We start from the raw sequence: 8,519 nt of genomic DNA on the forward strand, positions 1-8,519 counted from the left end.
CATGCAGTGTCCCACAACAAAAGTTTATTTGTTCAGTGAGTTGGCAGTGGCATATACCATGGAAGAAACTCGTCCCTGTATGATGGCTCTAGACGGATGTGTCAACACAATGCTCTCTGGGTTAGCCAATGTTCCTGAACTCTTTCCCCCTCCTCGGCAAAGTTTACCATTTTATGTCCTCTTTGTGCCCTCCAGAGCCTGAACTTCAGCACGTCTGTACAGCAGTTTGAGCTCTCTGTCCTGCTGTTGCAAGAGTGAAAGGGGGGGCCAGGTTGGTGTCAGGAATGTTCAGTGGGGTCTGACTTCTATGTCCACACCCTGCATGTGGCAAATCCTTCCCTACGCACGCTACCCCCATCCTTGCCCTACTCACCTCCCCCAGGAGAGGATGGAACAGTGGATCTCCAGGGCTCCTAGTTTGTAAAAGACTAGTCTGTTATCTTATCACTGCTTTCCACCATCGTGCCATCGTGTGTGTGTGTGTGTGTGTGTGTGTGTGTGTGTGTGTACTTTTTCCTAGGGTTGACATGGTCCAAACACGAGGGGTAAGAATGGGCAGCCGTGTGCAGGCTGCTCTGTTCTCTAACTCTGTCTCTGAAGCTCACGCAGCCTGGGTCCAGGTGCAACCTTCTCCCTAAGCCTGTTCTCCCAGAGGACCTAGCCGGGTCGGGCGGTGGGCGGAGCGATGCTGGGCGGTGGGCGGAGCGATGTCGGGCGGCGGGCGGGGCGTGCGGCTGTGCTCCGAGCATGCTCCGCCGGGTAGTAGCAGGCGGGGCGGCTCGTGCTGGTCCCCGGCCGGTCGAAGCGGCAGCGGCTGCTGCGCGGGACAGTATGCGGGGACCGCTCGGTAAGTCCTGGCAGCTGTGCGTTCGGCTTACTCCCCTGGCGTCCCACGGGCCCCACCTCAGCCTCCCGAGCGCGCCCCCAACTTCTCTAGCCCAGACATTGTTGGGTCCCTGCCTCGGCGTGAAGGGACGCCCGCGCCGCGGGTGGCAGCCCGGCCCCACGTCCCGCGGACTGAGGTCCCCGTTCAGGTGCCCGGCGCGGGGAGGAGGCCAGGGTGGCGTTGGCTCTCGTGCGGCGCGGGTCTCGCGTAGGCCTCTTTCTCGTCCCGTGCAGCGATCTGGCGGACCCTCCATCCCAGGACTGACAGCCCCGGTTTCCACGACGCCCCGGCCCGCGGGACCGGCGGTGGGACATCGGGAGTGGCCGCGCCCGCTCGGGTCCCCGCCCGGCCCCGCCACCCGCCGGGAAGTGGCTGGCAGTCCGCTAAGCGGCTCAACGGGACGGAGCCGCCCGCGTCCCCACGCCCAGACCAGCCAGCCACAGTCTCCTCGCACCCCCCATGCCCCCGCCCGCCCGCAGCCGGTGACCCGGGACTCCGGCCTCCACGCACCACCCCCCTCCCGCCTCCGGTCTCTGGTCTAAGAGGCTGAGAGCCTCGGGTTCTTCTTAGGGAGGAAAATATCTAGTGGGGAACTTCAGCCAGCTCAGCCTGGCGGTGCCCCAGCCGGGTCTCATCTGTGCTCCGCTGTGGTCTGTCTGCCCAAGTCTGCGTGGCTGGCTCTGGCTGAACCACACAACTTCCAGGCTTTTCCTGTCCGGGACAGTTAATCTGTTTCTCCTACAGATTCGTGTTTTCTTTCTTTGGAATTTTGTCTTTTCAGACTCGGAAAGGAAAGATATCTAGGGATTGGGAGTGAGCTTTAGAAGATGGGAGGAGCCCTGAGAGGGAGGTGAGTAGTGGGATTCTGGCATCCTGAAACGCTTTGCATAGAGGATAGAAAAGATAAAAGTAGAGTATATTCAGCCCAAGTAACTAAAACTCAGGGAACCAGTCTTTTGTCAGGTGGACCGAGGCCAGGAACACCTACAGAAAGGACTTTGGGAGTCTTGTGAAGGTTTCTTTTCATGGGAGTTGTGTTGGACTTTTTCTGTAAAATTGGGAGTTTGAAATTTTTCTTTGGTTTTTCCACAATGTTCTGTATTTTTGGACCTACCTTGATAGTAGGTTAATCTTCCTCATTGCTTGGGCAAACTTCCTGAAGGTCTCTCCCAGTTATGCTAGGCAGACCATCATAGGGCAAACTTTCACTCCTACTGCAGTGGGCAAACAAATATTTGTTGAACAGAGGCCTTTAATCTGTGGGACCTTCCTGCTGCAAACCCTCTGCTGCCAAGACTGGGTGGGAGGTGAGGGTCCAGAGGGCCTAGGGACTTAGGGAGATAGGGTAGTGAGGGAACTCAGTTGTAGGGAGAGGAAAGTTTGTTTTTCCAACCTCTTGGAACATGGGCCATGCCTGAGCAGCCCCAAGCTCTGGAGGGCTTGACAGGCTCATCCGAGTTATCTGGTAACTCATCTGAGAGGTCGTGGCTTCCAGAGGCCTGCTGGATGTTGTTCCCTCACTAGGAAAGGTTAGCTAGCCTTTGGAGATATGCAAAGAAAATAGATAATGGGTCAATTTTTCAGTTAAAAAAAAAGCAAATCTGAAAAGATACTAGAAATCTGTTTTGTGGCATGCAATTTAAAAATAAAACCCATCTTTACTGTTAGCACCAAAGCCCAGGAGTTAGTGGCTCCTGCAGGTCCCCTGTCTTGCTGGGAGTGTTGTCTCCTTTGGAAGCAGCAGACAGGGAGCATGGTCGGAGGCCAGTCTCTGCGTTAATGAGCTTGGCGAGACTTGACGGTAACTAATCTGGAGAGTTCAGAACATAGTGCTGGGCTGAAACGATTGTTCTGTGTGGGTTTTACTTGATAAGCCAATACTTTATCTCTGAAGCCCCCCTCCCCCAGACTGTGGCCAAATCCTTGCTGCAGTTTCTCTTGGTTGTAACAGATGTTAGATTTCACCTCTTGGGTGGGAAGGGTTATCTTCCTAGTGGAGCCTTGGCTTCCAGAGCCTGGCTAGCGTGATGAATGCTGGGAGATACTAGTTTCTTAAAGCCAGAGATCAGGGAAAGGAAGACCCACCTTCTGACTCTACTACATACTTTAAACACAGCCCCCTACCCCCTTTTTTATTAATTTATTAATTTGCGTTTGGAGGATCTTACTTAAAATGTATTTATTACCTTTACTTTCTATAACTATATTTTCTGACGACTTTTAGAGGATGTGATTTAGATACACAAAGATTTATTGTCAGACCACTTTCTTGGGAGTCTTTGGCTGTGGTTGGCTCTGCCTTGTATAGTATAACTGACAAAGCTTGGCTCTTCTGTGCTGTCATACCGCTGTGAGCAGGCACTAAGGTACTCGCTGGCTGAAGAAGTCAAGAAGAAAGAATGGAAGTGAGCGTATTCTGGGGGAGGTGGGGCATCAGCTGCTCCATTATCACCGTGAGGTCATGAGGAACCTTTTCTTTCTTTTACCAAATCACTTAATTTTGTAATGTTTACTTTTGAAATAACTTCATGACTCTTAGTAAGTAAAAGTTACATGAAATAATTTGAGCCTTCACATTTTTAGAATATATTGACTTTTTATTCTAAAGGTATTTTAAATTTTAAAAAAGTAATAATAATAACAATAAGTTTAATAGAAGCTTCTCCTGGGACAGTTGGCTTATGCTAATGGGATAAAATTAGAAAGTTTCAAACTATTGCAGATTTTACATTCCCCCTCAAACAGAATATTAAAAAGAAAAATCTTACTTGGTTTTTATCTTTTCTTAATAACTTGTAATCATACAGAAATGTCAATGAGGTACTTAGAGTCTCATAAAAATGCAGTGGAGTAACCAAAGTTCTGATCGTGTGACACAGAATTTGGAGGTGTGTGTGTCCCCGACCCTAGTGGAGATAAAGGAAATGGGGTTAGGAGAGGCAAAGCTTGTTTAGACCCTAAAGCACACGGCATCTGACACTGTGTTCCCCTGCCACTCTCTTACCCACCATTAACAGTGTGCCAAGACTGCTTCTTATTTTAGCCTGGTTTCCCATCTGTTTTGTTGCCCTTGTTACCTGAAGAAAAGTCAGGTCAGTGATGCTTGTCTTACCAAAGCAATCACTTCACAGATTGCATATGCTCTTCATGGCTTCCACAAGTGAACAACACGGGAACAAGTTCGTGAGAACTTCTTGTCTCAGGACTTAAACTGGAGCTGTGCAGTTATTTAATAATTAAGATTAGAGAGGGAAATGATGGCCCATTGTTCGTGATAAAACACACAGTTCTTCCACGGGGAGAAAGCTCTACACATGCGCACGCCACTAACAACATACACCATTCTGGCTTGTTTTCTGGCTTGGCTGTTTACCCCTTATTTAAAGAAGGCACTTTGTTATCTATTAATCATAACATTAGACCTAGACGTTGTCAGTGCAGCAAATACTTGCACTGAGCTGCCAGTAGTTTAAGGGGCCAGTGACACCTGGAGCGTGGAATGTCAGTGGATCCAGCTGTGGAGTTTGGGGGATCATTAGAGAGCAGCATCGTCTAAGGAGCCGTTGGAATGGATCCCATCATCAGAGCGTGGGACTGAAGCTTCAGGAGCAGGTCAGGAGCCTTTGGCAGGTGGGACCAGAGCCTCATGTCATTTACCATTCCTTCATTCCTCCTACAACGTTCCTTTGATGGCCATTAATTCTCCCTGATGGAAACTGTGTTTTCAAAGGTGCCTACCTGCACAATTCTACCTAAGACAGCCTTTGCTTGAAAAGGGTTTAAACTAGAATACAAACCAAAGATTACTAGAAAGAGACAAACAACCATTCACTTACCAGGTTATTAAAGCTTTGTCAGGGGTAAGCTGCCTTAGGAATTCCATTATTACTTGTTAAACTAATAGCTTATACTGATAAAATTTAAGTTACAATGTAATGAGTGTGATAACTGCTCATGAGTGCTGATTAATGATAAAGTAGTATATTGGGCTGGAGAGATGGCTTTGTAGTTAAGAATACTTACTGTTCTTGCCGATGATCCAAGTTCAGTTCTCCACACCCATGGCAGATGTGACATTTCTCTGTGCCTCAAATACCTGGAAATACAATTTTATTCATGTTTGTTTGTGCAAACTTCAACCCCCAATGTTCTTAATGTCCCATCAAACAAACATCTAATTCAACATGTTATCATGAGTAAAACTATATAAATAGCATTAGATTTATATGTATGGGCCTCTGCTTATGTCATTAGGATGGGTCCCAAGAAGTGAAACTATCAGTCCATAGAATTTCAGAGCTCTTACTACTTATTATCTCATCATTTGTTTGTTTTGCTTTCCTGGGATAGAATCTAGCTGTGTGGTCTAGGTTGACTTGTCAAACCTCTTGGCTCAGCCTCGCACTGCTGTGATTAAAGGCAGGTACCATCCAGTGGGGCTCCTAAGCACTGTTGAGAAAGGAACTATCCATTTGCACACACCCCTCCCACACACTCAAAACACACAGATTACTGTGCCCTCAGCAGCAGCAAATACCCTTTCACAAATGTTTGGTGCTAGAGAGATGGCTCAGTGGTCCGGATACTGTCTTGCTCTTGCGGAGAACCCAGAGTTGAGGTCAGTTCCCTGCACCCTAACAGGTGACTTGCAACTACTTGACACCCCCATCTGGTGCTCTAAACGCACATACACCTAAATAAAAATATGTACTTTTAAATTTTGCTAATCTGGGATGTGAATGGTCACAATTTGGTTTGGTTTCTTTGATTTCAGATGAGTGAATTTCTCTCAGATTTGTATTTGGGTATTTGTCTCTTCATGTTCATGTTCAGGTCATGTTCTAAGCAAACTTTTAAAAGAAAGATTCTTGTTTTGGCAATGAGTTTATTGATATTTCACTCCCCTTACTGTCGTGGGAAGATTTATGACTACAAATACGAAAATAAAAATGTTATTTTTACAAATGAGAAGGGAGACGAAATTGATAACAATTAAGTGGCATCTGTTTACCACTCTCCTCCAAGTGATGGGACTTAGCATACTGGAAATAATACCATCACCGTGGAGGGTGTGACCGCGTGGGTTTGTCTCTATATTCTCCAGTGTCCTTCATACCCACTGCTAAACACAGACCTTGAGGAATAAGGGCTGGAACAAGTGTGCTATTTGGAATGAAGAATTGCTGGTTGTAGAAACAATGTTCTGTTCACTGTGTGGCCGTTGCCTCTGTTCTCTTGGGTGGCCTCTGCATGGGTGCTAATGAGGCCAAGGTCAGAGATTTTAGCTGCACATGACCTATTTAGCTATTCTTTTTTTCCCTACTTTTCTGTGGTCAGCTGACTAGGAAATAATGTAATGTTCATCATATGAGAGACAGGCTGGAGGGGGGGTCGAGCTTTCCAGAGCTGTGAAGAACCTCAGTACATCAGCTTGCTTGTCCAGTGTGCTCTGTTAGGGATCCAAAGCTCTGCTTTTCAGGCTCCATCTGGACACACACATCTCACACATATACATACGACTCAAACACAACTCACACAGGCAAAACACCCAACTCATACACATACAACTCTCTAACAAACCAAACGCATACATGTCAAACACAGAAAAACAACTCTTAAACACAGACACACTCTCTTATACAGACTTTGTCTCACACACATACACTCTGATACACAGCTCACACACTGGCATGCAGTCTTTCTCTCTCTCTCTCTCTCTCTCTCTCTCTCTCTCTCTCTCTCTCTCTCATTTTACCCACACCCCACTGCATGCTCAGGGACAGTGGGATTGGGAAGCACAGCTCCATCCTAATGCAAGGGCATTGTTAACAGCGGCTTCTGATTTTATAATTCAGTCATTTGAATATTAAGGACACAGGTGATATAGAACTCAGAAATCTGGCACAGTAAGTTGGTCTAAGTCAATGGTTCTCAGCCTTTCTAATGCTTCCACCCTTTAATACAGTTCCTCATGCTGTAGTGATCACCCAACCATAAAATTATTTTGTTGCTACTTTATAACTAATTTTTCTACTGTTATGAACTGTGTACTGTTAATGAACTCATATGCGACCCCATAGGAGTTGTGACCCATAGAAGAATGACTGACTGGTCTAAGTGGCTTCACTCAGGTTCTTTGAAAGGGACAAAACTGGTCTTTTGATAAATAATAATAATAATACATAGTGATTTGAGAGGAAAAGGAAATTGTGGTGAATGGGTGGTGCCTTAGTCAGGGTTACTATTGCTGTGATGAAACACCTTGACTGGAAGAAACTTACTTCATTCCCAGTGCATCAGCTAAAGTAGTGAGGGCAGGGACTCAAGTGGTGTGGGACCTGGAGGCGGGAGTTTATGTGGAGGCCATGGAGGAGTGCTACTTACTGTCTTGCCCTCCATGACTTGCTCAGCCTGCTTTCTTTTCCTTTTTTAAAAATTCATCTATTTTAAAATCTCAGCCCCAGGACCACCAGCCCAGGGATGGCCTCATCCACAATGGACTCCCCCATCAATCACCAATTAAGAAAATGCCCTACAGGCTTGATACAACCCAACCTTAAGGAGGCATTTTCTCAATTGAGACTTCCTCTTATCTGATGACTCTAGCTTGTGTCAAGTTGACATAAAACTAGCCAAGAAAGGTGGGCTGCATCAAAATCAAATTATTTGTTGTCTTCTGAAACAGAAATACTTTCTACAAATGGGTTGACTGTTGTCCTAGTCACACCAAGTCATACCTGGCATTTTTTCAGAAGCTTACTTCTGTGCCCTCTTTCCCATCCTTTTCTCTGCCAGCTCCCCTGCACATCAGAGGACTTTCTAACTCTTCCTCTGCTCTTCCTATCCGGTCCACCAAAGAGCACTCTATCCTTCCCCAGGCCACTTGCAGTTCCCAGTAGCTGTGCAGAGTCCAGATTGTCAGCGTAGCAGGTAGCAGTTGTTTTCTTTTTCTTTAAGAATGCAAGGTCTTTGTTGCTGCTCCTTGCTCATTTGGTTTGGATGTTCTCCTGGCTTATCTGCTTTTTGGTTTTACATAATGGGCTACTTAGGAAGAACCTGAAACCCACAGTGACTTAGCGGCTTGTGAAGGTCACCATACAGTTGAATGGTGTGTTTCTGAGTAACTCACTTTGTCGCTTGTCTAAAAATTAACACTAGTGTTGCCATGGAGTACTCAGTCAAAGGAGGAACGACGTGTGTAAAGAGCGGCAAAGCCACCTTCACCTAAACAGTAAATCAGGATTTCTTGTTAAACACTTAGGTGTAAACTTGAGGCCCCCACATCTTTTTCTTTCCTTGTTTGTGTTCATGCATTATTTTGTAAACCAGGAAGCTAGTTAATGGGGAGGAGAGAGATATTTATGGAGGGATCTAAACGAGTCGCCGGGTCTAGACAGACCTGTGCAGACGTAAGGGCTGCCATTTAGACTTTGTGCAACCTTGGATGTGCAACCTCGGTACTCTCATCTGTGAAGTGGAAATAGCCTTGCCTGCATCAGGTTCTTCCTGGGAATTCAAAGGGAAATAAGTTTCCCAGGCAGCTAGTGCAGCCTCTGTCACCTGGCAGACACACACAGGCTGTCCACTCTATCCCTTAGGTGCCCGAGATTGCACACTTACTTACAATGCAAAT

The 8,519-nt window shown here is 46.6% G+C and overlaps 1 protein-coding gene across 2 annotated transcripts in view; it reads left to right on the top strand.

Moving 5' to 3' along the window:
- Positions 1 to 763: 763 nt before the first annotated feature.
- Jcad (junctional cadherin 5 associated) overlaps positions 764 to 8,519 on the top strand; it is a 34,774-nt gene continuing 27,018 nt past the window's right edge. The window contains exons 1-2 of one of the 2 annotated variants that reach the window (XM_013349014.2): positions 764 to 847; positions 1,668 to 1,736. The gene's annotated coding sequence lies outside the window, so the exon portion shown is untranslated. The remainder of the gene's footprint in view (positions 848 to 1,667; positions 1,737 to 8,519) is intronic. The other variant, XM_005354802.2, reaches the window with a different exon arrangement.

This window comes from Microtus ochrogaster, chromosome 16 (assembly GCF_000317375.1).
Source record: "Microtus ochrogaster isolate Prairie Vole_2 chromosome 16, MicOch1.0, whole genome shotgun sequence".
Lineage (NCBI taxonomy): Eukaryota > Metazoa > Chordata > Mammalia > Rodentia > Cricetidae > Microtus > Microtus ochrogaster.